This window comes from Oncorhynchus gorbuscha, linkage group LG06 (assembly GCF_021184085.1).
Source record: "Oncorhynchus gorbuscha isolate QuinsamMale2020 ecotype Even-year linkage group LG06, OgorEven_v1.0, whole genome shotgun sequence".
Lineage (NCBI taxonomy): Eukaryota > Metazoa > Chordata > Actinopteri > Salmoniformes > Salmonidae > Oncorhynchus > Oncorhynchus gorbuscha.
In genome coordinates, this window is record NC_060178.1 from 3,836,598 (window position 1) to 3,864,003 (window position 27,406).

The following is a 27,406-nucleotide window of genomic DNA, read 5'->3' on the forward strand; positions in this document are numbered from 1 at the left end:
CATAGAGATAAACCCTTGAATAAGTAGGTTTGTCCAAACATTTGACCGGTACTGTCTGTGTGTCTGTGTGTGTCTGGATCCTGGACTTCCTGACATGCCGCCACCTGGTGGTAAGGGTAGGTAACAACACATCTGCCACGCTGATCCTCAACACTGGGGCCCCTCAGGGGTGCGTGTTCAGCCCCAGCCTGTGTGTGTGAGCAAAGCAGGTCCGTTGTAGCCTTTAGAGTTTTCACATGGTTCTCCGCCACCTTGTGGACTGGTTACGCCACTATATTAAAAAATAAACATTAAAATTTTAAAACAACTCCGCAGCAACAACTTGTTAAAAACCCAGGGGAGAACCCTAACCATGCTGCTTGACAGATCTGCTGTAATTAATAATCTGAGTACCAGTCTGTAATTAATAGATCTGAGTACCAGTCTGTAATTAATCATCTGAGTACCATTCTGTAATTAATCATCTGAGTACCAGTCTGTAATTAACCCATCTGAGTACCAGTCTGTAAATAACCCATCTGAGTACCAGTCTGTAATTAATCATCTGAGTACCAGTCTGTAATTAACCCATCTGAGTACCAGTCTGTAATTAATCATCTGAGTACCAGTCTGTAATTAATAGATCTGAGTACCTGCAATAATTAACCGATCTGAGTACCAGTCTGTAAATAACACATCTGAGTACCAGTCTGTAAATAACACATCCGAGGACCAGCCTGTAATTAATAATCTGAGTACCAGTCTGTAATTAATAGATCTGAGTACCAGTCTGTAATTAATAGATCTGAGTACCAGTCTGTAATTAATCATCTGAGTACCATTCTGTAATTAATCATCTGAGTACCAGTCTGTAATTAATAGATCTGAGTACTGCAATAATTAACCGGTCTGAGTACCAGTCTGTAAATAACACATCCGAGGACCAGTCTGTAATTAATAGATCTGAGTACCAGTCTGTAAGTAATAATCTAAGTACCAGTCTGTAATTAATAGATCTGAGTACCTGTCTGTAATTAACAATCTAAGTACCTGTCTGTAATTAACCGATCTGAGAACCAGTCTGTAATTAATCATTTGAGGATCAGTCTGTAATTAATAATCTGAGTACCAGTCTGTAATTAATAATCTGAGTACCTGCAATAATTAACCGATCTGAGTACCAGCCTGTAATTAATAGATCTGAGTACCAGTCTGTAATTAACCCATCTGAGTACCAGTCTGTAAATAACACATCTGAGGACCAGTCTGTAATTAATAATCTGAGTACCAGCCGATGTAAGACCTTTAAACAGGTCAACATTCACAAGGCCGCAGGGCCAGACAGATTACCAGGACGTGTACTCCGAGCATGACCTGACCAACTAGCAAGTGTCTTCACTGACATTTTCAAACAATCCCTGACAGAGTCTGTAATACCTACATGTTTCAAGCAGAACACCATAATCCATGTGCCCAAGAACACAAAGGCAAACTGTCTAAATGACTACCGACCCGGAGCACTCACGTCTGTAGCCATGAAGTGCTTTGAAAGGCTGGTAATGGCTCACATCAACACCATTATCCCAGAAACCCTAGACCCACTCCAATTTGCATACCGCCCAAACAGATCCACAGATGACGCAATCTCTATTGCACTCCACACTCCCCTTTCCCACCTGGACAAAAGGAACACTTATGTGAGAATGCTGTTCAATGACTACAGCTCAACACCATAGTGCCCTCAAAGCTCATCACTAAGCTAAGGATCCTGGGACTTATACACCTCCCTCTGCAACTGGATCCTGGACTTCCTGACGGGCCACCCCCAGGTGGTAAGGGTAGGTAACAACGCATCCGTCACGCTGATCCTCAGCACGGGGGCACCTCAGGGGTGCGTGCTCAGTCCCCTCCTGTACTCCCTGTTCACCCATGACTGCGTGACCATGCACGCCTCCAACTCAATCATCAAGTTTGCAGATGACACAACAGTAGTGGGATTTATTACCAACAACGACGAGACAGCTTACAGGGAGTTGGTGAGGGCACACGGAGTGTGGTGTCAGGAAAACAACCTCTCACTCAATGTCAACAAAACAAAGGAAATTATCGTGGACTTCAGGAAACAGCAGAGGGCGCACCCCCCTATCCGCATCGATGGGAAAGTAGTGGAGAAGGTGGAAAGTTGTAAGTTCCTCTGCGTGCACATCACAGACAAACTGAATTGGTCCACCCACACAGACAGCGTGGAGAAGAAGGTGCAATAGCGCCTCTTCAACCTCAGGATGCTGAAGAAATGTTGCTTGTCACCTAAAACCCTCACAAACTTCTACAGATGCACAATTGAGAGCATCCTGTCACCTGATACTGCAACTGCACCACCCTCAACCACAAGGCTGTCCAGAGGGTGGTGCGGTCAGCCCAACACATCACCGGAGGCAAACTACCTGCCCTCCAGGACACATACAGCACCCAATGTCACAGGAAGGCCATAAAGATCATCAAGGACAACAACCACCCGAGCCACAGCCTGTTCACCCCACTACCATCCAGAAGGCGAGGTCAGTACAGGTGCATCAAAGCAGGGACCGAGAGACTGAAAAACAGCTTCTATCGCAAGGCCATCTGACTATTAAACAGCAATCACTAACTCAGAGAGGCTGCTGCCAACACACTCAAATCATTGGCCACTTTAACAAATGTATCACTAGTCACTTTAAACAATGCCACTTAATATAATGTTTTCATTCCCTACATTACTCATAACACATGTATATACTGTATTTTATACCATCTACTGCACCTTGCCTATGTCGCTCGGCCATCGCTCACCCATACACGTACATGTACATATTCTCATTCACCCCTTTAGATTTGTGTGTATGAGGTAGTTGTTGGGGAATTGTTAGATATTACTGCACTGTCAGACATAGAAGCACAAGCATTTCACTACACTCGCATTAACATCTGCTAACCATTGTGTATGTGACCAATCCAATTTCATTTGGCTTTAATTCAATGATGACGAGATACTTCAGCTGGTATCAGTTGTCCTCCGTGTTTACAGTTGAGTCAACTTCAGCACTGTTCAAAAGTTTACACTCATTTTGTAACAACAGCCTGTGTAGAAATCATCATTGTCACGCTCCGTTTTAGTATAAAAAAAACATTCTGCTCGTCCCCAGTCATATGAAAATGACTGCATTGCACTGCATGAAATCTGTTTTATAAAAAGGGTTTTTAAAATGAAACACTGTGTAATAATGGAGACTGCTACCGTTAGTCCGCGGCGGGCTGCGATTCATCAACCTTCTGGCTACTTTGCCACGCGATGCTTACAAAAGGAAGAACAGGTTCTAAAACAGCTTATCTAAGGCTTTAGTCTGAGTAAAAGGCTTATCTAAGGCTCTGGTCTGAGTCAGGGTAAAGGGCTTATCTAAGGCTCTAGTCTGAGTCAGGGTAAAGGGCTTATCTGAGGCTCTCGTCTGAGTCAGGGTAAAGGGCTTATCTAAGGCTCTAGTCTGAGTCAGGGTAAAGGGCTTATCTAAGGCTCTAGTCTGAGTCAGGGTAAAGGGCTTATCTAAGGCTCTAGTCTGAGTCAGGGTAAAGGGCTTATCTAAGGCTTATCTGAGGCTTATCTAAGGCTCTAGTCTGAGTCAGGGTAAAGGGCTTATCTAAGGCTCTAGTCTGAGTCAGGGTAAAGGGCTTATCTAAGGCTCTAGTCTGAGTCAGGGTAAAGGGCTTATCTGAGGCTCTCGTCTGAGTCAGGGTAAAGGGCTTATCTAAGGCTCTAGTCTGAGTCAGGGTAAAGGGCTTATCTAAGGCTCTAGTCTGAGTAAACAGCTTATCTAAGGCTCTCGTCTGAGTCAGGGTAAAGGGCTTATCTAAGGCTCTAGTCTGAGTCAGGGTAAAGGGCTTATCTGAGGCTCTCATCTGAGTCAGGGTAAAGGGCTTATCTAAGGCTCTAGTCTGAGTCAGGTAAAGGCTTATCTAAGGCTCTAGTCTGAGTCAGGGTAAAGGGCTTATCTAAGGCTCTAGTCTGAGTCAGGGTAAACAGCTTATCTAAGGCTTATCTGAGGCTCTCTAGTCTGAGTCAGGGTAAAGGGCTTATCTAAGGCTCTAGTCTGAGTCAGGGTAAAGGGCTTATCTAAGGCTCTAGTCTGAGTCAGTATAAAGGGCTTATCTAAGGCTCTAGTCTGAGTCAAAATCTAAGGCTTATCTAAAGGCTCTAGGTCTAGTCTGAGTCAGGGTAAAGGGCTTATCTAAGGCTCTAGTCTGAGTGAGTCTAAAAGGGCTTATCTAAGGCTCTAGTCTGAGTCAGGGTAAAGGGCTTATCTAAGGCTCTAGTCTGAGTCTGGGTAAAGGGCTTATCTAAGGCTCTAGTCTGAGTCAGGGTAAAGGGCTTATCTAAGGCTCTAGTCTGAGTCAGGGTAAAGGGCTTATCTAAGGCTCTAGTCTGAGTCAGGGTAAAGGGCTTATCTAAGGCTCTAGTCTGAGTCAGGGTAAAGGGCTTATCTAAGGCTCTAGTCTGAGTCAGGGTAAAGGGCTTATCTAAGGCTCTAGTCTGAGAGGGTGCTTATCTAAGGCTCTAGTCTGAGTAAAGGGCTTATCTAAGGCTCTAGTCTGAGTCAGGGTAAACAGCTTATCTAAGGCTCTAGTCTGAGTCAGGGTAAAGGGCTTATCTAAGGCTCTAGTCTGAGTCAGGGCTTATCTAAGGCTCTAGTCTGAGTCAGGGTAAAGGGCTTATCTAAGGCTCTAGTCTGAGTCAGGGTAAAGGGTAAAGGGCTTATCTAAGGCTCTAGTCTGAGTCAGGGTAAAGGGCTTAAGTCTGAGTCAGGGTAAAGGGCTTATCTAAGGCTCTAGTCTGAGTCAGGGTAAAGGGCTTATCTAAGGCTCTAGTCTAAAAGGCTTATCTAAGGCTCTAGTCTGAGTAAAAGGCTTATCTAAGGCTCTAGTCTGAGTCAGGGTAAACAGCTTATCTAAGGCTCTAGTCAGGGTAAACAGCTTATCTAAGGCTCTAGTCTGAGTCAGGGTAAAGGGCTTATCTAAGGCTCTAGTCTGAGTCAGGGTAAAGGGCTTATCTAAGGCTCTAGTCTGAGTCAGGGTAAAGGGCTTATCTAAGGCTCTAGTCTGAGTCAGGGTAAAGGGCTTATCTAAGGCTCTAGTCTGAGTCAGGGTAAAGGGCTTATCTAAGGCTCTAGTCTGAGTCAGGTAAAGGGCTTATCTAAGGCTCTAGTCTGAGTCAGGGTAAAGGGCTTATCTAAGGCTCTAGTCTGAGTCAGGGTAAAGGGCTTATCTAAGGCTCTAGTCTGAGTCAGGGTAAAGGGCTTATCTAAGGCTCTAGTCTGAGTCAGGGTAAAGGGCTTATCTAAGGCTCTAGTCTGAGTAAAAGGCTTATCTAAGGCTCTAGTCTGAGTCAGGGTAAAGGGCTTATCTAAGGCTCTAGTCTGAGTAAACAGCTTATCTAAGGCTCTAGTCTGAGTCAGGGTAAACAGCTTATCTAAGGCTCTAGTCTGAGTCAGGGTAAAGGGCTTATCTAAGGCTCTAGTCTGAGTCAGGGGGCTTATCTAAGGCTCTAGTCTGAGTCAGGGTAAAGGGCTTATCTAAGGCTCTAGTCTGAGTCAGGGTAAAGGGCTTATCTAAGGCTCTAGTCTGAGTCAGGGTAAAGGGCTTATCTAAGGCTCTAGTCTGAGTCAGGGTAAAGGGCTTATCTAAGGCTCTAGTCTGAGTCAGGGTAAAGGGCTTATCTAAGGCTCTAGTCTGAGTCAGGGTAAAGGGCTTATCTAAGGCTCTAGTCTGAGTCAGGGTAAAGGGCTTATCTAAGGCTCTAGTCTGAGTCAGGGTAAAGGGCTTATCTAAGGCTCTAGTCTGAGTCAGGTAAAGGGCTTATCTAAGGCTCTAGTCTGAGTCAGGGTAAAGGGCTTATCTAAGGCTCTAGTCTGAGTCAGGGTAAAGGGCTTATCTAAGGCTCTAGTCTGAGTCAGGGTAAAGGGCTTATCTAAGGCTCTAGTCTGAGTCAGTCTGAGTCAAAGGGCTTATCTAAGGCTCTAGTCTGAGTCAGGGTAAAGGGCTTATCTAAGGCTCTATCTGAGTAAAAGGCTTATCTAAGGCTCTAGTCTGAGTCAGGGTAAAGGGCTTATCTAAGGCTCTAGTCTGAGTCAGGGTCTGAAGGGGCTTATCTAAGGCTCTAGTCTGAGTCAGGGTAAAGGGCTTATCTAAGGCTCTAGTCTGAGTCAGGGTAAAGGGCTTATCTAAGGCTCTAGTCTGAGTAAAAGGCTTATCTAAGGCTCTAGTCTGAGTCAGGGTAAAGGGCTTATCTAAGGCTCTAGTCTGAGTAAAAGGCTTATCTAAGGCTCTAGTCTGAGTCAGGGTAAACAGCTTATCTAAGGCTCTAGTCTGAGTAAACTAAAGGCTTATCTAAGGCTCTAGTCTGAGTCAGGGTAAAGGGCTTATCTAAGGCTCTAGTCTGAGTCAGGGTAAAGGGCTTATCTAAGGCTCTAGTCTGAGTCAGGGTAAAGGGCTTATCTAAGGCTCTAGTCTGAGTCAGGGTAAAGGGCTTATCTAAGGCTTATCTCAAAAGGCTTATCTAAGGTCTGAGTCAGGGTAAAGGCTTATCGCTCTCCTCTAGCTTATCTAAGGCTCTAGTCTGAGTCTGAGTCAGGGTAAAGGGCTTATCTAAGGCTCTAGTCTGAGTCAGGGTAAACAGCTTATCTAAGGCTCTAGTCTGAGGGTAAAGGGCTTATCTAAGGCTCTAGTCTGAGTCAGGGTAAAAGGGCTTATCTAAGGCTCTAGTCTGAGTCAGGGTAAAGGGCTTATCTAAGGCTCTAGTCTGAGTCAGGGTAAAGGGCTTATCTAAGGCTCTAGTCTGAGTCAGGGTAAACAGGCTTATCTAAGGCTCTAGTCTGAGTCAGGGTAAAGGGCTTATCTAAGGCTCTAGTCTGAGTCAGGGTAAAGGGCTTATCTAAGGCTCTAGTCTGAGTAAAAGGCTTATCTAAGGCTCTAGTCTGAGTAAAAGGCTTATCTAAGGCTCTAGTCTGAGTCAGGGTAAACAGCTTATCTAAGGCTCTAGTCTGAGTAAAAGGCTTATCTGAGGCTCTAGTCTGAGTCAGGGTAAAGGGCTTATCTAAGGCTCTAGTCTGAGTCAGGGTAAAGGGCTTATCTAAGGCTCTAATCTGAGTCAGGGTAAAGGGCTTATCTAAGGCTCTAGTCTGAGTAAAAGGCTTATCTAAGGCTCTAGTCTGAGTCAAGGTAAACTGCTTATCTAAGGCTCTAGTCTGAGTAAAAGGCTTATCTAAGGCTCTAGTCTGAGTCAGGGTAAACAGCTTATCGAAGGCTCTAGTCTGAGTAAAAGGCTTATCTAAGGCTCTAGTCTGAGTCAGGGTAAAGGGCTTATCTAAGGCTCTAGTCTGAGTCAGGGTAAAGGGCTTATCTAAGGCTCTAGTCTGAGTCAGGGTAAACAGCTTATCTAAGGCTCTAGTCTGAGTCAGGGTAAAGGGCTTATCTAAGGCTCTAGTCTGAGTCAGGGTAAAGGGCTTATCTAAGGCTCTAGTCTGAGTAAAAGGCTTATCTAAGGCTCTAGTCTGAGTCAGGGTAAACAGCTTATCTAAGGCTCTAGTCTGAGTAAACAGCTTATCTAAGGCTCTAGTCTGAGTCAGGGTAAAGGGCTTATCTAAGGCTCTAGTCTGAGTCAGGGTAAAGGGCTTATCTGAGGCTCTCATCTGAGTCAGGGTAAAGGGCTTATCTAAGGCTCTAGTCTGAGTCAGGGTAAAGGGCTTATCTAAGGCTCTAGTCTGAGTAAAAGGCTTATCTAAGGCTCTAGTCTGAGTCAGGGTAAACAGCTTATCGAAGGCTCTAGTCTGAGTAAACAGCTTATCTAAGGCTCTAGTCTGAGTCAGGGTAAACAGCTTATCTAAGGCTCTAGTCTGAGTCAGGGTAAAGGGCTTATCTAAGGCTCTAGTCTGAGTCAGGGTAAAGGGCTTATCTAAGGCTCTAGTCTGAGTCAGGGTAAAGGGCTTATCTAAGGCTCTAGTCTGAGTCAGGGTAAAGGGCTTATCTAAGGCTCTAGTCTGAGTCAGGGTAAACAGCTTATCTAAGGCTCTCGTCTGAGTCAGGGTAAAGGGCTTATCTAAGGCTCTAGTCTGAGTCAGGGTAAAGGGCTTATCTAAGGCTCTAGTCTGAGTAAAAGGCTTATCTAAGGCTCTAGTCTGAGTAAAAGGCTTATCTAAGGCTCTAGTCTGAGTAAAAGGCTTATCTAAGGCTCTAGTCTGAGTCAGGGTAAACAGCTTATCTAAGGCTCTAGTCTGAGTAAACAGCTTATCTAAGGCTCTAGTCTGAGTCAGGGTAAACAGCTTATCTAAGGCTCTAGTCTGAGTCAGGGTAAAGGGCTTATCTAAGGCTCTAGTCTGAGTAAAAGGCTTATCTAAGGCTCTAGTCTGAGTCAGGGTAAAGGGCTTATCTAAGGCTCTAGTCTGAGTCAGGGTAAAGGGCTTATCTAAGGCTCTAGTCTGAGTCAGGGTAAAGGGCTTATCTAAGGCTCTAGTCTGAGTCAGGGTAAACAGCTTATCTAAGGCTCTCGTCTGAGTCAGGGTAAAGGGCTTATCTAAGGCTCTAGTCTGAGTCAGGGTAAAGGGCTTATCTAAGGCTCTAGTCTGAGTAAAAGGCTTATCTAAGGCTCTAGTCTGAGTAAAAGGCTTATCTAAGGCTCTAGTCTGAGTCAGGGTAAACAGCTTATCTAAGGCTCTAGTCTGAGTAAAAGGCTTATCTGAGGCTCTAGTCTGAGTCAGGGTAAAGGGCTTATCTAAGGCTCTAGTCTGAGTCAGGGTAAAGGGCTTATCTAAGGCTCTAATCTGAGTCAGGGTAAAGGGCTTATCTAAGGCTCTAGTCTGAGTAAAAGGCTTATCTAAGGCTCTAGTCTGAGTCAGGGTAAAGGGCTTATCTAAGGCTCTAGTCTGAGTCAGGGTAAAGGGCTTATCTAAGGCTCTAGTCTGAGTCAGGGTAAAGGGCTTATCTAAGGCTCTAGTCTGAGTCAGGGTAAAGGGCTTATCTAAGGCTCTAGTCTGAGTCAGGGTAAAGGGCTTATCTAAGGCTCTAGTCTGAGTCAGGGTAAAGGGCTTATCTAAGGCTCTAGTCTGAGTCAGGGTAAAGGGCTTATCTAAGGCTCTAGTCTGAGTCAGGGTAAAGGACTTATTTAAGGCTCTAGTCTGAGTCAGGGTAAAGGGCTTATCTAAGGCTCTAGTCTGAGTAAAAGGCTTATCTGAGGCTCTAGTCTGAGTCAGGGTAAAGGGCTTATCTAAGGCTCTAGTCTGAGTCAGGGTAAAGGGCTTATCTAAGGCTCTAGTCTGAGTCAGGGTAAAGGGCTTATCTAAGGCTCTAGTCTGAGTCAGGGTAAACGGCTTATCTAAGGCTCTAGTCTGAGACAGGGTAAAGGGCTTATCTAAGGCTCTAGTCTGAGTAAAAGGCTTATCTAAGGCTCTAGTCTGAGTCAGGGTAAACAGCTTATCTAAGGCTCTAGTCTGAGTAAACAGCTTATCTAAGGCTCTAGTCTGAGTCAGGGTAAACAGCTTATCTAAGGCTCTAGTCTGAGTCAGGGTAAAGGGCTTATCTAAGGCTCTAGTCTGAGTAAAAGGCTTATCTAAGGCTCTAGTCTGAGTCAGGGTAAAGGGCTTATCTAAGGCTCTAGTCTGAGTAAAAGGCTTATCTAAGGCTCTAGTCTGAGTCAGGGTAAACAGCTTATCTAAGGCTCTAGTCTGAGTAAACAGCTTATCTAAGGCTCTAGTCTGAGTCAGGGTAAAGGGCTTATCTAAGGCTCTAGTCTGAGTCAGGGTAAAGGGCTTATCTAAGGCTCTAGTCTGAGTCAGGGTAAAGGGCTTATCTAAGGCTCTAGTCTGAGTCAGGGTAAACAGCTTATCTAAGGCTCTCGTCTGAGTCAGGGTAAAGGGCTTATCTAAGGCTCTAGTCTGAGTCAGGGTAAAGGGCTTATCTAAGGCTCTAGTCTGAGTAAAAGGCTTATCTAAGGCTCTAGTCTGAGTAAAAGGCTTATCTAAGGCTCTAGTCTGAGTCAGGGTAAACAGCTTATCTAAGGCTCTAGTCTGAGTAAAAGGCTTATCTGAGGCTCTAGTCTGAGTCAGGGTAAAGGGCTTATCTAAGGCTCTAGTCTGAGTCAGGGTAAAGGGCTTATCTAAGGCTCTAATCTGAGTCAGGGTAAAGGGCTTATCTAAGGCTCTAGTCTGAGTAAAAGGCTTATCTAAGGCTCTAGTCTGAGTCAAGGTAAACTGCTTATCTAAGGCTCTAGTCTGAGTAAAAGGCTTATCTAAGGCTCTAGTCTGAGTCAGGGTAAACAGCTTATCTAAGGCTCTAGTCTGAGTAAAGGGCTTATCTAAGGCTCTAGTCTGAGTCAGGGTAAAGGGCTTATCTAAGGCTCTAGTCTGAGTCAGGGTAAAGGGCTTATCTAAGGCTCTAGTCTGAGTCAGGGTAAACGGCTTATCTAAGGCTCTAGTCTGAGTCAGGGTAAAGGGCTTATCTAAGGCTCTAGTCTGAGTCAGGGTAAAGGGCTTATCTAAGGCTCTAGTCTGAGTCAGGGTAAACAGCTTATCTAAGGCTCTAGTCTGAGTCAGGGTAAAGGGCTTATCTAAGGCTCTAGTCTGAGTCAGGGTAAAGGGCTTATCTAAGGCTCTAGTCTGAGTCAGGGTAAAGAGCTTATCTAAGGCTCTAGTCTGAGTCAGGGTAAAGGGCTTATCTAAGGCTCTAGTCTGAGTCAGGGTAAAGGGCTTATCTAAGGCTCTAGTCTGAGTAAAAGGCTTATCTAAGGCTCTAGTCTGAGTCAGGGTAAAGGGCTTATCTAAGGCTCTAGTCTGAGTCAAGGTAAACAGCTTATCTAAGGCTCTAGTCTGAGTCAGGGTAAAGGGCTTATCTAAGGCTCTAGTCTGAGTCAGGGTAAACAGCTTATCTAAGGCTCTAGTCAGGGTAAACAGCTTATCTAAGGCTCTAGTCTGAGTCAGGGTAAAGGGCTTATCTAAGGCTCTAGTCTGAGTCAGGGTAAACAGCTTATCTAAGGCTCTAGTCTGAGTCAGGGTAAACAGCTTATCTAAGGCTCTAGTCTGAGTCAGGGTAAAGGGCTTATCTAAGGCTCTAGTCTGAGTAAAAGGCTTATCTAAGGCTCTAGTCTGAGTCAGGGTAAAGGGCTAAGGCTCTAGTCGGAGTCAGGGTAAACAGCTTATCTAAGGCTCTAGTCTGAGTCAGGGTAAAGGGCTTATCTAAGGCTCTAGTCTGAGTCAGGGTAAAGGGCTTATCTAAGGCTCTAGTCTGAGTCAGGGTAAACAGCTTATCTAAGGCTCTAGTCAGGGTAAACAGCTTATCTAAGGCTCTAGTCTGAGTCAGGGCTTATCTAAGGCTCTAGTCTGAGTCAGGGTAAACAGCTTATCTAAGGCTCTAGTCTGAGTCAGGGTAAAGGGCTTATCTAAGGCTCTAGTCTGAGTAAAAGGCTTATCTAAGGCTCTAGTCTGAGTCAGGGTAAAGGGCTAAGGCTCTAGTCAGAGTCAGGGTAAACAGCTTATCTAAGGCTCTAGTCTGAGTCAGGGTAAAGGGCTTATCTAAGGCTCTAGTCTGAGTCAGGGTAAAGGGCTTATCTAAGGCTCTAGTCTGATTCAGGGTAAAGGGCTTATCTAAGGCTCTAGTCTGAGTCAGGGTAAACAGCTTATCTAAGGCTCTCGTCTGAGTCAGGGTAAAGGGCTTATCTAAGGCTCTAGTCTGAGTCAGGGTAAAGGGCTTATCTAAGGCTCTAGTCTGAGTCAGGGTAAAGGGCTTATCTAAGGCTCTAGTCTGAGTCAGGGTAAACAGCTTATCTAAGGCTCTAGTCTGAGACAGGGTAAAGGGCTTATCTAAGGCTCTAGTCTGAGTAAAAGGCTTATCTAAGGCTCTAGTCTGAGTCAGGGTAAAGGGCTTATCTAAGGCTCTAGTCTGAGTAAAAGGCTTATCTAAGGCTCTAGTCTGAGTCAGGGTAAACAGCTTATCTAAGGCTCTAGTCTGAGTAAACAGCTTATCTAAGGCTCTAGTCTGAGTCAGGGTAAACAGCTTATCTAAGGCTCTAGTCTGAGTCAGGGTAAAGGGCTTATCTAAGGCTCTAGTCTGAGTAAAAGGCTTATCTAAGGCTCTAGTCTGAGTCAGGGTAAAGGGCTTATCTAAGGCTCTAGTCTGAGTAAAAGGCTTATCTAAGGCTCTAGTCTGAGTCAGGGTAAACAGCTTATCTAAGGCTCTAGTCTGAGTAAACAGCTTATCTAAGGCTCTAGTCTGAGTCAGGGTAAAGGGCTTATCTAAGGCTCTAGTCTGAGTCAGGGTAAAGGGCTTATCTAAGGCTCTAGTCTGAGTCAGGGTAAAGGGCTTATCTAAGGCTCTAGTCTGAGTCAGGGTAAACAGCTTATCTAAGGCTCTCATCTGAGTCAGGGTAAAGGGCTTATCTAAGGCTCTAGTCTGAGTCAGGGTAAAGGGCTTATCTAAGGCTCTAGTCTGAGTAAAAGGCTTATCTAAGGCTCTAGTCTGAGTAAAAGGCTTATCTAAGGCTCTAGTCTGAGTCAGGGTAAACAGCTTATCTAAGGCTCTAGTCTGAGTAAAAGGCTTATCTGAGGCTCTAGTCTGAGTCAGGGTAAAGGGCTTATCTAAGGCTCTAGTCTGAGTCAGGGTAAAGGGCTTATCTAAGGCTCTAATCTGAGTCAGGGTAAAGGGCTTATCTAAGGCTCTAGTCTGAGTAAAAGGCTTATCTAAGGCTCTAGTCTGAGTCAAGGTAAACTGCTTATCTAAGGCTCTAGTCTGAGTAAAAGGCTTATCTAAGGCTCTAGTCTGAGTCAGGGTAAACAGCTTATCTAAGGCTCTAGTCTGAGTAAAAGGCTTATCTAAGGCTCTAGTCTGAGTCAGGGTAAAGGGCTTATCTAAGGCTCTAGTCTGAGTCAGGGTAAAGGGCTTATCTAAGGCTCTAGTCTGAGTCAGGGTAAAGGGCTTATCTAAGGCTCTAGTCTGAGTCTGAGTAAAAGGCTTATCTAAGGCTCTAGTCTGAGTCAGGGTAAAGGGCTTATCTAAGGCTCTAGTCTGAGTCAGGGTAAAGGGCTTATCTAAGGCTCTAGTCTGAGTCAGGGTAAAGGGCTTATCTAAGGCTCTAGTCTGAGTCAAGGTAAACAGCTTATCTAAGGCTCTAGTCTGAGTCAGGGTAAAGGGCTTATCTAAGGCTCTAGTCTGAGTCAGGGTAAACAGCTTATCTAAGACTCTAGTCAGGGTAAACAGCTTATCTAAGGCTCTAGTCTGAGTCAGGGTAAAGGGCTTATCTAAGGCTCTAGTCTGAGTCAGGGTAAACAGCTTATCTAAGGCTCTAGTCTGAGTCAGGGTAAACAGCTTATCTAAGGCTCTAGTCTGAGTCAGGGTAAACAGCTTATCTAAGGCTCTAGTCTGAGTCAGGGTAAAGGGCTTATCTAAGGCTCTAGTCTGAGTCAGGGTAAAGGCTTATCTAAGGCTCTAGTCTGAGTCAGGGTAAAGGGCTAAGGCTCTAGTCGGAGTCAGGGTAAACAGCTTATCTAAGGCTCTAGTCTGAGTCAGGGTAAAGGGCTTATCTAAGGCTCTAGTCTGAGTCAGGGTAAAGGGCTTATCTAAGGCTCTAGTCTGAGTCAGGGTAAACAGCTTATCTAAGGCTCTAGTCAGGGTAAACAGCTTATCTAAGGCTCTAGTCTGAGTCAGGGTAAAGGGCTTATCTAAGGCTCTAGTCTGAGTCAGGGTAAAGGGCTTATCTAAGGCTCTAGTCTGAGTCAGGGTAAAGGGCTTATCTAAGGCTCTAGTCTGAGTCTGAGTAAAAGGCTTATCTAAGGCTCTAGTCTGAGTCAGGGTAAAGGGCTTATCTAAGGCTCTAGTCTGAGTCAGGGTAAAGGGCTTATCTAAGGCTCTAGTCTGAGTCAGGGTAAAGGGCTTATCTAAGGCTCTAGTCTGAGTCAAGGTAAACAGCTTATCTAAGGCTCTAGTCTGAGTCAGGGTAAAGGGCTTATCTAAGGCTCTAGTCTGAGTCAGGGTAAACAGCTTATCTAAGACTCTAGTCAGGGTAAACAGCTTATCTAAGGCTCTAGTCTGAGTCAGGGTAAAGGGCTTATCTAAGGCTCTAGTCTGAGTCAGGGTAAACAGCTTATCTAAGGCTCTAGTCTGAGTCAGGGTAAACAGCTTATCTAAGGCTCTAGTCTGAGTCAGGGTAAACAGCTTATCTAAGGCTCTAGTCTGAGTCAGGGTAAAGGGCTTATCTAAGGCTCTAGTCTGAGTAAAAGGCTTATCTAAGGCTCTAGTCTGAGTCAGGGTAAAGGGCTAAGGCTCTAGTCGGAGTCAGGGTAAACAGCTTATCTAAGGCTCTAGTCTGAGTCAGGGTAAAGGGCTTATCTAAGGCTCTAGTCTGAGTCAGGGTAAAGGGCTTATCTAAGGCTCTAGTCTGAGTCAGGGTAAACAGCTTATCTAAGGCTCTAGTCAGGGTAAACAGCTTATCTAAGGCTCTAGTCTGAGTCAGGGTAAAGGGCTTATCTAAGGCTCTAGTCTGAGTCAGGGTAAACAGCTTATCTAAGGCTCTAGTCTGAGTCAGGGTAAAGGGCTTATCTAAGGCTCTAGTCTGAGTAAAAGGCTTATCTAAGGCTCTAGTCTGAGTCAGGGTAAAGGGCTAAGGCTCTAGTCGGAGTCAGGGTAAACAGCTTATCTAAGGCTCTAGTCTGAGTCAGGGTAAAGGGCTTATCTAAGGCTCTAGTCTGAGTCAGGGTAAAGGGCTTATCTAAGGCTCTAGTCTGATTCAGGGTAAAGGGCTTATCTAAGGCTCTAGTCTGAGTCAGGGTAAAGGGCTTATCTAAGGCTCTAGTCTGAGTCAGGGTAAAGGGCTTATCTGAGGCTCTCATCTGAGTCAGGGTAAAGGGCTTATCTAAGGCTCTAGTCTGAGTCAGGGTAAAGGGCTTATCTAAGGCTCTAGTCTGAGTAAAAGGCTTATCTAAGGCTCTAGTCTGAGTCAGGGTAAACAGCTTATCTAAGGCTCTAGTCTGAGTAAACAGCTTATCTAAGGCTCTAGTCTGAGTCAGGGTAAAAGGCTTATCTAAGGCTCTAGTCTGAGTCAGGGTAAACAGCTTATCTAAGGCTCTAGTCTGAGTAAACAGCTTATCTAAGGCTCTAGTCTGAGTCAGGGTAAACAGCTTATCTAAGGCTCTAGTCTGAGTCAGGGTAAAGGGCTTATCTACGGCTCTAGTCTGAGTCAGGGTAAAGGGCTTATCTAAGGCTCTAGTCTGAGTCAGGGTAAAGGGCTTATCTAAGGCTCTAGTCTGAGACAGGGTAAAGGGCTTATCTAAGGCTCTAGTCTGAGTCAGGGTAAAGGGCTTATCTAAGGCTCTAGTCTGAGTCAGGGTAAAGGGCTTATCTAAGGCTCTAGTCTGAGTCAGGGTAAAGGGCTTATCTAAGGCTCTAGTCTGAGTCAGGGTAAAGGGCTTATTTAAGGCTCTAGTCTGAGTCAGGGTAAAGGGCTTATCTAAGGCTCTAGTCTGAGTAAAAGGCTTATCTGAGGCTCTAGTCTGAGTCAGGGTAAAGGGCTTATCTAAGGCTCTAGTCTGAGTCAGGGTAAAGGGCTTATCTAAGGCTCTAGTCTGAGTCAGGGTAAAGGGCTTATCTAAGGCTCTAGTCTGAGTAAAAGGCTTATCTAAGGCTCTAGTCTGAGTCAGGGTAAACAGCTTATCTAAGGCTCTAGTCTGAGTAAACAGCTTATCTAAGGCTCTAGTCTGAGTCAGGGTAAACAGCTTATCTAAGGCTCTAGTCTGAGTCAGGGTAAAGGGCTTATCTAAGGCTCTAGTCTGAGTAAAAGGCTTATCTAAGGCTCTAGTCTGAGTCAGGGTAAAGGGCTTATCTAAGGCTCTAGTCTGAGTAAAAGGCTTATCTAAGGCTCTAGTCTGAGTCAGGGTAAACAGCTTATCTAAGGCTCTAGTCTGAGTAAACAGCTTATCTAAGGCTCTAGTCTGAGTCAGGGTAAAGGGCTTATCTAAGGCTCTAGTCTGAGTCAGGGTAAAGGGCTTATCTAAGGCTCTAGTCTGAGTCAGGGTAAAGGGCTTATCTAAGGCTCTAGTCTGAGTCAGGGTAAACAGCTTATCTAAGGCTCTCGTCTGAGTCAGGGTAAAGGGCTTATCTAAGGCTCTAGTCTGAGTCAGGGTAAAGGGCTTATCTAAGGCTCTAGTCTGAGTAAAAGGCTTATCTAAGGCTCTAGTCTGAGTAAAAGGCTTATCTAAGGCTCTAGTCTGAGTCAGGGTAAACAGCTTATCTAAGCCTCTAGTCTGAGTAAAAGGCTTATCTGAGGCTCTAGTCTGAGTCAGGGTAAAGGGCTTATCTAAGGCTCTAGTCTGAGTCAGGGTAAAGGGCTTATCTAAGGCTCTAATCTGAGTCAGGGTAAAGGGCTTATCTAAGGCTCTAGTCTGAGTAAAAGGCTTATCTAAGGCTCTAGTCTGAGTCAAGGTAAACTGCTTATCTAAGGCTCTAGTCTGAGTAAAAGGCTTATCTAAGGCTCTAGTCTGAGTCAGGGTAAACAGCTTATCTAAGGCTCTAGTCTGAGTAAAAGGCTTATCTAAGGCTCTAGTCTGAGTCAGGGTAAAGGGCTTATCTAAGGCTCTAGTCTGAGTCAGGGTAAAGGGCTTATCTAAGGCTCTAGTCTGAGTCAGGGTAAAGGGCTTATCTAAGGCTCTAGTCTGAGTCAGGGTAAACGGCTTATCTAAGGCTCTAGTCTGAGTCAGGGTAAACGGCTTATCTAAGGCTCTAGTCTGAGTCAGGGTAAACAGCTTATCTAAGGCTCTAGTCTGAGTCAGGGTAAAGGGCTTATCTAAGGCTCTAGTCTGAGTCAGGGTAAAGGGCTTATCTAAGGCTCTAGTCTGAGTCAGGGTAAAGGGCTTATCTAAGGCTCTAGTCTGAGAGGCTTATCTAAGGCTCTAGTCTGAGTCAGGGTAAAGGGCTTATCTAAGGCTCTAGTCTGAGTCAAGGTAAACAGCTTATCTAAGGCTCTAGTCTGAGTCAGGGTAAAGGGCTTATCTAAGGCTCTAGTCTGAGTCAGGGTAAACAGCTTATCTAAGGCTCTAGTCAGGGTAAACAGCTTATCTAAGGCTCTAGTCTGAGTCAGGGTAAAGGGCTTATCTAAGGCTCTAGTCTGAGTCAGGGTAAACAGCTTATCTAAGGCTCTAGTCTGAGTCAGGGTAAAGGGCTTATCTAAGGCTCTAGTCTGAGTCAGGGTAAACAGCTTATCTAAGGCTCTAGTCTGAGTCAGGGTAAAGGGCTTATCTAAGGCTCTAGTCTGAGTAAAAGGCTTATCTAAGGCTCTAGTCTGAGTCAGGGTAAAGGGCTAAGGCTCTAGTCGGAGTCAGGGTAAACAGCTTATCTAAGGCTCTAGTCTGAGTCAGGGTAAAGGGCTTATCTAAGGCTCTAGTCTGAGTCAGGGTAAAGGGCTTATCTAAGGCTCTAGTCTGAGTCAGGGTAAACAGCTTATCTAAGGCTCTAGTCAGGGTAAACAGCTTATCTAAGGCTCTAGTCTGAGTCAGGGTAAAGGGCTTATCTAAGGCTCTAGTCTGAGTCAGGGTAAACAGCTTATCTAAGGCTCTAGTCTGAGTCAGGGTAAAGGGCTTATCTAAGGCTCTAGTCTGAGTAAAAGGCTTATCTAAGGCTCTAGTCTGAGTCAGGGTAAAGGGCTAAGGCTCTAGTCGGAGTCAGGGTAAACAGCTTATCTAAGGCTCTAGTCTGAGTCAGGGTAAAGGGCTTATCTAAGGCTCTAGTCTGAGTCAGGGTAAACAGCTTATCTAAGGCTCTAGTCTGAGTAAAAGGCTTATCTAAGGCTCTAGTCTGAGTCAGGGTAAACAGCTTATCTAAGGCTCTAGTCTGAGTCAGGGTAAAGGGCTTATCTAAGGCTCTAGTCTGAGTCAGGGTAAACAGCTTATCTAAGGCTCTAGTCTGAGTCAGGGTAAACAGCTTATCTAAGGCTCTAGTCTGAGTCAGGGTAAACAGCTTATCTAAGGCTCTAGTCTGAGTCAGGGTAAAGGGTGGGCATGTTCTCTGCTATCCACCATGTTTCAGTTATTATCGGGGTATAGGGAAGGGTCACTTGTTTATTTTCCCCCCAAGCGTTCAGGGAGAATCAGGTCAAATCATATATTTTAATGAAGGGAGGGCCATCCATGTTATTTTCAGATAGGTCAGATTTTCTAGAAGGTATCACTCGTTCTAAATAAGGCCCAGTCTCTCATCCGTTATTACTAAACATCATCATCATTAAAAGAGCCTGCCTAAAAGATGACATGAGTCTCTCTCTCAGCAGAACACTACGACACCCTGAAGCCCTGGTGAAATGTATCCTTTTGAGTTCCGTCAAAGTGTTCCGATGTTCCGAGGCCTTTTGAGTTCCGTCACAGTGTTCCGATGTTCCGAGGCCTTTTGAGTTCCTTCACAGTGTTCCGAGGCCTTTTGAGTTCCGTCACAGTGTTCCGATGTTCCGAGGCCTTTTGAGTTCCGTCAGAGTGTTCCAATGTTCCGAGGCCTTCTGACAAATCCTGTCAAATGACGGGGCTTTATCCCTCCAAACAGGCACTACATTATACAAATCACCAGCTTTACCGTGCGTGATGTTTCTCTTTAAGCTGATGAATGAATACATGGGATGAGGAAGAAGGCTATTCTAGCTGCAGTTCTATATCTGTGTCATATAACGGTCAGCGGTTCCAGGTATTTGCTCTCTCCGCCTGCTATTGCAGCTTTCTATCTAAAAGGTTCATTTAGCCAGCCGCTCTTCTATCTAAAGGTCCATTTAGCCAACCGCTCTTCTATCTAAAGGTCCATTTAGCCAACCGCTCTTCTATCTAAAGGTCCATTTAGTGTCTATTCTGCATTAGATTGAGGCTCTTCTATCTAAAGGTCCATTTAGCCAACCGCTCTTCTATCTAAAGGTCCATTTAGTGTCTATTCTGCATTAGATTGAGGCCGGCACGACCCTTCCCTCTTGACATGACACACCAATCACCCTGGCTCTGCTCTGCCCACTGCTATTCAGAGAGCTAACACAGAATCTCCCATGACACACCAATCACCCTGGCTCTGCTCTGCCCACTGCTAATGTCACTGCTATTCAGAGAGCTAACACAGAATCTCCCATGACACACCAATCACCCTGGCTCTGCTCTGCCCACTGCTAATGTCACTGCTGTTCAGAGAGCTAACACAGAATCTCCCATCGGCTGCCCAACGTATTTCTGCTACCCGGGGTAATAAATAATAAGACAGTCTGGCCTGTACCTGGTCTGACTGCAGAGTGTGTGTGTGTGTGTGTGTGTGTGTGTGTGTGTGTGTGTGTGTGTGTGTGTGTGTGTGTGTGTGTGTGTGTGTGTGTGTGTGTGTGTGTGTGTGTGTGTGTGTGTGTGTGTGTGTGTGTGTGTGTGTGTGTGTGTGTGTGTGTTTTCCCTGGGTCGAACACTGAGGCGTCATAAATTCCACAGATGCTCTGGTCCTGCCGGTGTGATCTCCTGTGCTCAGTAGAAAGCCCGAGACCTCTTAATATAATATAATAATAATATAATAATAATATATGCCATTTAGCAGACGCTTTTATCCAAAGCGACTTACAGTCATGTGTGCATACATTCTACGTATGGGTGGTCCCGGGGATCGAACCCACTACCCTGGCGTTACAAGCGCCATGCTCTACCAACTGAGCTCGTTGTCATTTCACACCCGGGAAGGGGAGGGAGGAGACGCCAAATCAGGAGGAGGGATCCACTCATGAAGTTGGAAGTCCTACCCAGTTGATCATGTCGTCATGGCAATGCCTTTATCTCTGTGGGTTTTTTTTTTACACACGTACGCACACACACAATCTCAGCTGAGTTTCTGTTCCGTCTGTGTGTCATGCTGCCAGCTGATCTGATCAACCCACATGAAGCCAGTTCCTCCTCCTCCTCAATAATAACAACAAGGAACTGTTAGAGGAATGGATTTCCTCAGATAACCCTCCGCTTACTGCCTACTTCCTCTTCCTGTCTTCCTTCGATGCTGTTTAATTACAAACACTGTGTTCAGGTGGTTAGGGCTTCCTCCCCCTCCTCCTCCTCCTCTTCCTCTCGTCACTGAGCCTTCGATGCTGTTTAATTACTAACACTGTGTTCAGGTGGTTAGGGCTTCCTCCCCCTCCTCCTCCTCCTCTTCCTCTCGTCACTGAGCCTTCGATGCTGTTTAATTACTAACACTGTGTTCAGGTGGTTAGGGCTTCCTCCTCCTCCTCTTCCTCTCTCTTCACTGAGCCTTCGATGCTGTTTAATTACTAACACTGTGTTCAGGTGGTTAGGGCTTCCTCCTCCTCCTCTTCCTCTCTCGTCACTGAGCCTTCGATGCTGTTTAATTACTAACACTGTGTTCAGGTGGTTAGGGCTTCCTCCTCCTCCTCTTCCTCTCTTGTCACTGAGCCTTCGATGCTGTTTAATTACTAACACTGTGTTCAGGTGGTTAGGGCTTCCTCCTCCTCCTCTTCCTCTCTCGTCACTGAGCCTTCGATGCTGTTTAATTACAAACACTGTGTTCAGGTGGTTAGGGCTTCCTCCTCCTCCTCCTCTTCCTCTCTCGTCACTGAGCCTTCGATGCTGTTTAATTACAAACACTGTGTTCAGGTGGTTAGGGCTTCCTCCCCCTCCTCCTCCTCCTCCTCTTCCTCTCGTCACTGAGCCTTCGATGCTGTTTAATTACAAACACTGTGTTCAGGTGGTTGAGGCTTCCTCCTCCTCCTCCTCTTCCTCTCTCGTCACTGAGCCTTCGATGCTGTTTAATTACTAACACTGTGTTCAGGTGGTGAGGGCTTCCTCCTCCTCCTCTTCCTCTCTCGTCACTGAGCCTTCGATGCTGTTTAATTACAAACACTGTGTTCAGGTGGTTAGGGCTTCCTCCTCCTCTTCCTCTCTCGTCACTGTGCCTTCGATGCTGTTTAATTACTAACACTGTGTTCAGGTGGTTAGGGCTTCCTCCTCCTCCTCTTCCTCTCGTCACTGAGCCTTCGATGCTGTTTAATTACTAACACTGTTCAGGTGGTTAGTGCTTCCTCCTCCTCCTCTTCCTCTCTCGTCACTGAGCCTTCGATGCTGTTTAATTACTAACACTGTGTTCAGGTGGTTAGGGCTTCCTCCTCCTCTTCCTCTCTCGTCACTGAGCCTTCGATGCTGTTTAATTACTAACACTGTGTTCAGGTGGTTAGGGCTTCCTCCTCCTCCTCCTCTTCCTCTCTCGTCACTGAGCCTTTGATGCTGTTTAATTACTAACACTGTGTTCAGGTGGTTAGGCTTCCTCCTCCTCTTCCTCTCTCGTCACTGAGCCTTCGATGCTGTTTAATTACTAACACTGTGTTCAGGTGGTTAGGGCTTCCTCCTCCTCCTCTTCCTCTCTCGTCACTGAGCCTTCGATGCTGTTTAATTACTAACACTGTGTTCAGGTGGTTAGGGCTTCCTCCTCCTCTTCCTCTCTCTTCACTGAGCCTTCGATGCTGTTTAATTACTAACACTGTGTTCAGGTGGTTAGGGCTTCCTCCTCCTCCTCCTCTTCCTCTCTCGTCACTGAGCCTTCGATGGTGTTTAATTACTAACACTGTGTTCAGGTGGTTAGGGCTTCCTCCTCCTCTTCCTCTCTCGTCACTGAGCCTTCGATGCTGTTTAATTACTAACACTGTGTTCAGGTGGTTAGTGCTTCCTCCTCCTTCTCTTCCTCTCTCGTCACTGAGCCTTCGATGCTGTTTAATTACTAACACTGTGTTCAGGTGGTTAGGCTTCCTCCTCCTCTTCTTCTCTCTTCACTGAGCCTTCGATGCTGTTTAATTACTAACACTGTGTTCAGGTGGTTAGGGCTTCCTCCTCCTCTTCCTCTCTCTTCACTGAGCCTTCGATGCTGTTTAATTACTAACACTGTGTTCAGGTGGTTAGGGCTTCCCCCCTCCTCCTCCTCCTCTTCCTCTCTCGTCACTGAGCCTTCGATGGTGTTTAATTACTAACACTGTGTTCAGGTGGTTAGGGCTTCCTCCTCCTCTTCCTCTCTCGTCACTGAGCCTTCGATGCTGTTTAATTACTAACACTGTGTTCAGGTGGTTAGTGCTTCCTCCTCCTTCTCTTCCTCTCTCGTCACTGAGCCTTCGATGCTGTTTAATTACTAACACTGTGTTCAGGTGGTTAGGGCTTCCTCCTCCCTTCCTCTCTCTTCACTGAGCCTTCGATGCTGTTTAATTACTAACACTGTGTTCAGGTGGTTAGGGCTTCCTCCTCCTTTTCCTCTCTCGTCACTGAGCCTTCGATGGTGTTTAATTACTAACACTGTGTTCAGGTGGTTAGGGCTTCCTCCTCCTCCTCCTCTTCCTCTCTCGTCACTGAGCCTTCGATGGTGTTTAATTACTAACACTGTGTTCAGGTGGTTAGGGCTTCCTCCTCCTCTTCCTCTCTCGTCACTGTGTTCAGCTGTTTCAGGTTGAGGCCTGGTTAGACTGATGAATAATTCAGTCAGCTTCCATCAGCTCTGAGGTTCTTCATTAAAGTCAGTCAGCCTGTCGCTTATATGCATGAAGTCGATTAACCTGTTTAAACAGGGCCTGGCTTGTCCTCCCTCACATCCCCCTACCCCTCCCCCTCTACCCCTCCCTCACCTCCCCCTCCCCCTCACCCCTCCCCTCCCCCTCTACCCCTCCCTCACCTCCCCTCCCCCTCTACCCCTCCCTCACCTCCCCTCCCCTCCTCCCTCCACCCCTCCCCCACCCACCCCTCCCCTCCCACCCCTGTAATGAACTACCAGAGGAGAGGGCTTTACCCCCTGTAATGAACTACCAGAGGAGAGGGCTTTCCCCCCTGTAATGAACTACCAGAGGAGAGGGCTTTACCCCTGTAATGAACTACTAGAGGAGAGGGCTTTACCCCCTGTAATGAACTACCAGAGGAGAGGGCTTTACCCCCTGTAATGAACTACTAGAGGAGAGTGCTTTACCCCCTGTAATGAACTACTAGAGGAGAGGGCTTTACCCCCTGTAATGAACTACTAGAGGAGAGGGCTTTACCCCCTGTAATGAACTACTAGAGGAGAGGGCTTTACCCCCTGTAATGAACTACCAGAGGAGAGGGCTTTACCCCCTGTAATGAACTACCAGAGGAGAGGGCTTTACCCCCTGTAATGAACTACTAGAGGAGAGGGCTTTACCCCCTGTAATGAACTACTAGAGGAGAGGGCTTTACCCCCTGTAATGAACTACCAGAGGAGAGGGCTTTACCCCCGTGGTTCCTGTAATGAACTACTAGAGGAGAGGGCTTTACCCCCTGTAATGAACTACTAGAGGAGAGGGCTTTACCCCCTGTAATGAACTACTAGAGGAGAGGGCCTTTAATCTCATTAAATCACCTGACACACACCCCCCTGCCTTTAATCTCATTAAATCACCTGACACACACCCCCCTGCCTTTAATCTCATTAAAGCGGTCTGACCTCACGGCTGACTCCGTGCCACTTTGCCAATCTCCAAACAAAGGCTGTGTGTGTGTGTGTGTGTGTGTGTGTGTGTGTGTGTGTGTGTGTGTGTGTGTGTGTGTGTGTGTGTGTGTGTGTGTGTGTGTGTGTGTGTGTGTGTGTGTGTGTGTGTGTGTGTGTGTGTGTGTGTGTGTGTGTGTGTGTGTGTGTGTGGTAACCCAGGTAACCCAGGTCTTGTCACCGATTCCCAACTCAGCTCACAACACAAGAATGTCTCCAGTTCCTCCCTCTCCAGTTCCCCCCTCTCCCGTTCCTCCCTCTCCCCTCTCTCGTTCCTCCCTCTCCCGTTCCTCCCTCTCCCCTCTCCCGTTCCTCCCTCTCCCGTTCCTCCCTCTCCCCTCTCCCGTTCCTCCCTCTCCCGTTTCTCCCTCTCCCGTTCCTCCCTCTCCCCTCTCCCGTTCCTCCCGTTCCTCCCTCTCCCGTTCCTCCCTCTCCCCTCTCCCTCTCCAGTTCCTCCCTCTCCCTCTCCCTCTCCCGTTCCTCCCTCTCCCGTTCCTCCCTCTCCCCTCTCCCGTTCCTCCCTCTCCCCTCTCCCGTTCCTCCCTCTCCCCTCTCCCGTTCCTCCAGTTCCCCGTTCCGTTCCTCCCTCTCCCGTTCCTCCCTCTCCCTCTCCCTCTCCCGTTCCTCCCCCCCTCCCTCTCCAGTTCCTCCCCTCTCCAGTTCCTCCCTCTCCCGTTCCTCCCTCTCCCTCTCCCGTTCCTCCCTCTCCAGTTCCTCCCTCTCCCTCTCCCGTTCCTCCCCTCCCTCCCCCGTTCCTCCCCCTCTCCCGTTCCCCCCCTCCCTCTCCCGTTCCTCCCTCTCCCCTCTCCCGTTCCTCCCTCTCCCCTCTCCCGTTCCTCCCTCTCCCCTCCCTCTCCCTCCCGTTCCTCCCTCTCCCTTCTCCCGTTCCTCCCTCTCCCCTCTCCCGTTCCTCCCTCTCCCCTCTCCCGTTCCTCCCTCTCCCGTTCCTCCCTCTCCCTCTCCCGTTCCTCCCTCTCCCCCTCTCCCTCTCCGTTCCTCCCCTCTCCAGTTCCTCCCTCGCCAGTTCCTCCCTCGCCAGTTCCCCCTCGCCAGTTCCTCCCTCGCCCGTTCCTCCCTCTCCCCTCCCCCCTCCAGTTCCTCCCTCTCCAGTTCCTCCCTCTCCCCTCCCCCCAGTTCCTCCCCCTCCAGTTCCTCCCCCTCTCCCAGTTCCTCCCTCTCCAGTTCCCCCTCTCCCAGTTCCTCCCCCTCCCTTCTCCCGTTCCTCCCTCTCAGTTCCTCCCCTCTCCAGTTCCTCCCTCTCCCCTCTCCAGTTCCTCCCTCTCCCCTCTCCAGTTCCTCCCTCTCCCCTCCTCCCTCTCCAGTTCCTCCCTCTCCCGTTCCTCCCCTCCCCTCTCCCGTTCCTCCCTCTCCCCTCTCCCGTTCCTCCCTCTCCCGTTCCTCCCTCTCCCCTCTCCCGTTCCTCCCCCTCTTCTCCAGTTCCTCCCTCGCCAGTTCCTCCCTCGCCAGTTCCTCCCTCGCCAGTCCAGTTCCTCCCCTCGCCAGTTCCCCCTCGCCAGTTCCCCCTCGCCAGTTCCCCCTCTCCAGTTCCCCCTCTCCAGTTCCCCCCTCTCCAGTTCCCCCTCTCCAGTTCCCCCCTCTCCAGTTCCCCCTCGCCAGTTCCCCCTCCAGTTCCCCCTCTCCAGTTCCCCCTCCAGCCAGTTTCCCCCCCCCTCTCCAGTTCCCCCTCTCCAGTTCCTCCCCTCTCCAGTTCCCCCTCTCCAGTTCCCCCTCCTCCAGTTCCCCCTCTCCAGTTCCTCCCCTCTCCAGTTCCTCCCCCTCCAGTTCCTCCCTCTCCAGTTCCTCCCCTCTCCAGTTCCTCCCCTCTCCAGTTCCTCCCTCTCCAGTTCCCCCCTCTCCAGTTCCTCCCCCTCCAGTTCCTCCCCCTCCAGTTCCTCCCCCTCCAGTTCCTCCCCCCAGTTCCTCCCCCAGTTCCTCCAGTTCCCCCCTCCAGTTCCTCCCCTCTCCAGTTCCTCCCCTCCATGTCTCTCTGTCTCCAGGCCCCTCTCTATCCTCCCTGTCCAGTTCCTCCCCTCTCCCCTCTCCAGGCCTCTCTATCTCTCTGTCTCCCAGCAGGCCTCTCTCTGTCTCTCAGAGACATCCAGTTCCTCCCCCCTCCTGTCTGCAACAGAGAGCTCTGTCTGCAGGGCCTCTCTCTGACAGAGCAGCAGGCCCCCTATGTCCTCTGTCTCCCCAGCAGGCTCCCTCTCTATCTCTCTGTCTCCCTCTCCCCAGGCCTCTCCTGTCTCCCTCTCCCAGGGGCCTCCCTCTCAGTCTGCAGACAGGAGGGGCCTGTCTGCAGCAGTTCCCCCTCTCCAGTTCTGCAGCCAGGCCTCTCTCAGTTCCCCCAGCAGGCCCCCTCTGTCTGCAGTTCCCCCAGGTTCCTCTCTGTCTGCAGCAGGTTCCTCTCTCTCTCTCTGTCTGCCAGTTCCTCTCAGTTCTGTCTCCCTCTCCAGTTCTACCAGGACCACCCCTCTGTCTGCACACAGGCCTCAAACAATTTGATTCAAATTGTTTGATTTAAATCTCTGTCAGTTTTGTTGAGTTTCAACGTTTGAATGCCATGACAGACAGAGAGGCCTGCTGCAGACAGAGAGAGGCCTGCTGCAGACAGAGAGAGGCCTGCTGCAGACAGAGAGAGGGGCCTGCTGCAGACAGATAGAGAGGGGCCTGCTGCAGACAGAGAGACAGAGAGAGGCCTGCTGCAGACAGACAGACAGAGAGAGGCCTGCTGCAGACACAGAGAGGGGCCTGCTGCAGACAGAGAGACAGAGAGAGGCCTGCTGCAGACAGAGAGACAGAGAGGGCCTGCTGCAGACAGAGAGAGGCCTGCTGCAGACAGAGAGAGGCCTGCTGCAGACAGAGAGAGGCCTGCTGCAGACAGACAGAGGCCTGCTGCAGACAGAGAGGCCTGTTGCAGACAGAGAGTGGGGGCCTGACAGACAGAGAGAGGCACACATGACTGCTGACAGACAGAGATAGACAGGGGCCAGACAGACAGAGAGACATAGAGGGGCCTGCTGCAGACAGACAGAGGCCTGCTGCAGACAGACAGGGGCCTGACTGCAGACAGACAGGGGCCTGCAGACAGACAGACAGACAGAGAGAGGCCTGCTGCAGACAGACAGAGAGGGCCTGCTGCAGACAGAGAGATAGAGAGGCCTGCTGCAGACAGAGAGACAGAGGGGCCTGCTGCAGACAGAGAGACAGAGAGGGCCCTGCAGACACAGACAGACAGAGACAGACAGACAGAGAGGGGCCTGCTGCAGTGCTGAGAGGCCTGCTGCAGACAGTTGGACAGAGCAGGCCTGCTGCACGACAGGGTAGTGGCCTCGATCCCCCAGACCACCCAGACGTAGAATGTATGCAGACATGACTGAGTCAGCTTTGGATAAAAGCGTCTGCTAAAGACAGATAGATTACTGCAGACAGAGAGAGGCCTGCTGCAGACAGAGAGAGGCCTGCTGCAGACAGAGAGAGGCCTGCTGCAGACAGAGAGAGGCCTGCTGCAGACAGAGAGAGGCCTGCTGCAGACAGAGAGAGGCCTGCTGCAGAGAGAGGCCTGCTGCAGACAGAGAGACAGAGAGGGGCCTGCTGCAGACAGAGAGACAGAGAGGGGCCTGCTGCAGACAGAGAGACAGAGAGGGGCCTGCTGCAGACAGAGAGACAGAGAGGGGCCTGCTGCAGACAGAGAGACAGAGAGAGGCCTGCTGCAGACAGAGAGACAGAGAGGGGCCTGCTGCAGACAGAGAGACAGAGAGAGGCCTGCTGCAGACAGAGAGACAGAGAGAGGCCTGCTGCAGACAGAAAGACAGAGAGGGGCCTGCTGCAGACAGAGAGGGGCCTGCTGCAGACAGAGAGGGGCCTGCTGCAGACAGAGAGGGGCCTGCTGCAGACA

The 27,406-nt window shown here is 48.3% G+C and overlaps 1 protein-coding gene across 3 annotated transcripts in view; it reads right to left on the reverse strand.

Moving 5' to 3' along the window:
- The window catches only part of LOC124037440 (transducin-like enhancer protein 3-B), a 90,577-nt gene that overhangs the window by 41,010 nt on the left and 22,161 nt on the right, over positions 1-27,406 (reverse strand). The gene's annotated exons all lie outside the window — the stretch shown is intronic.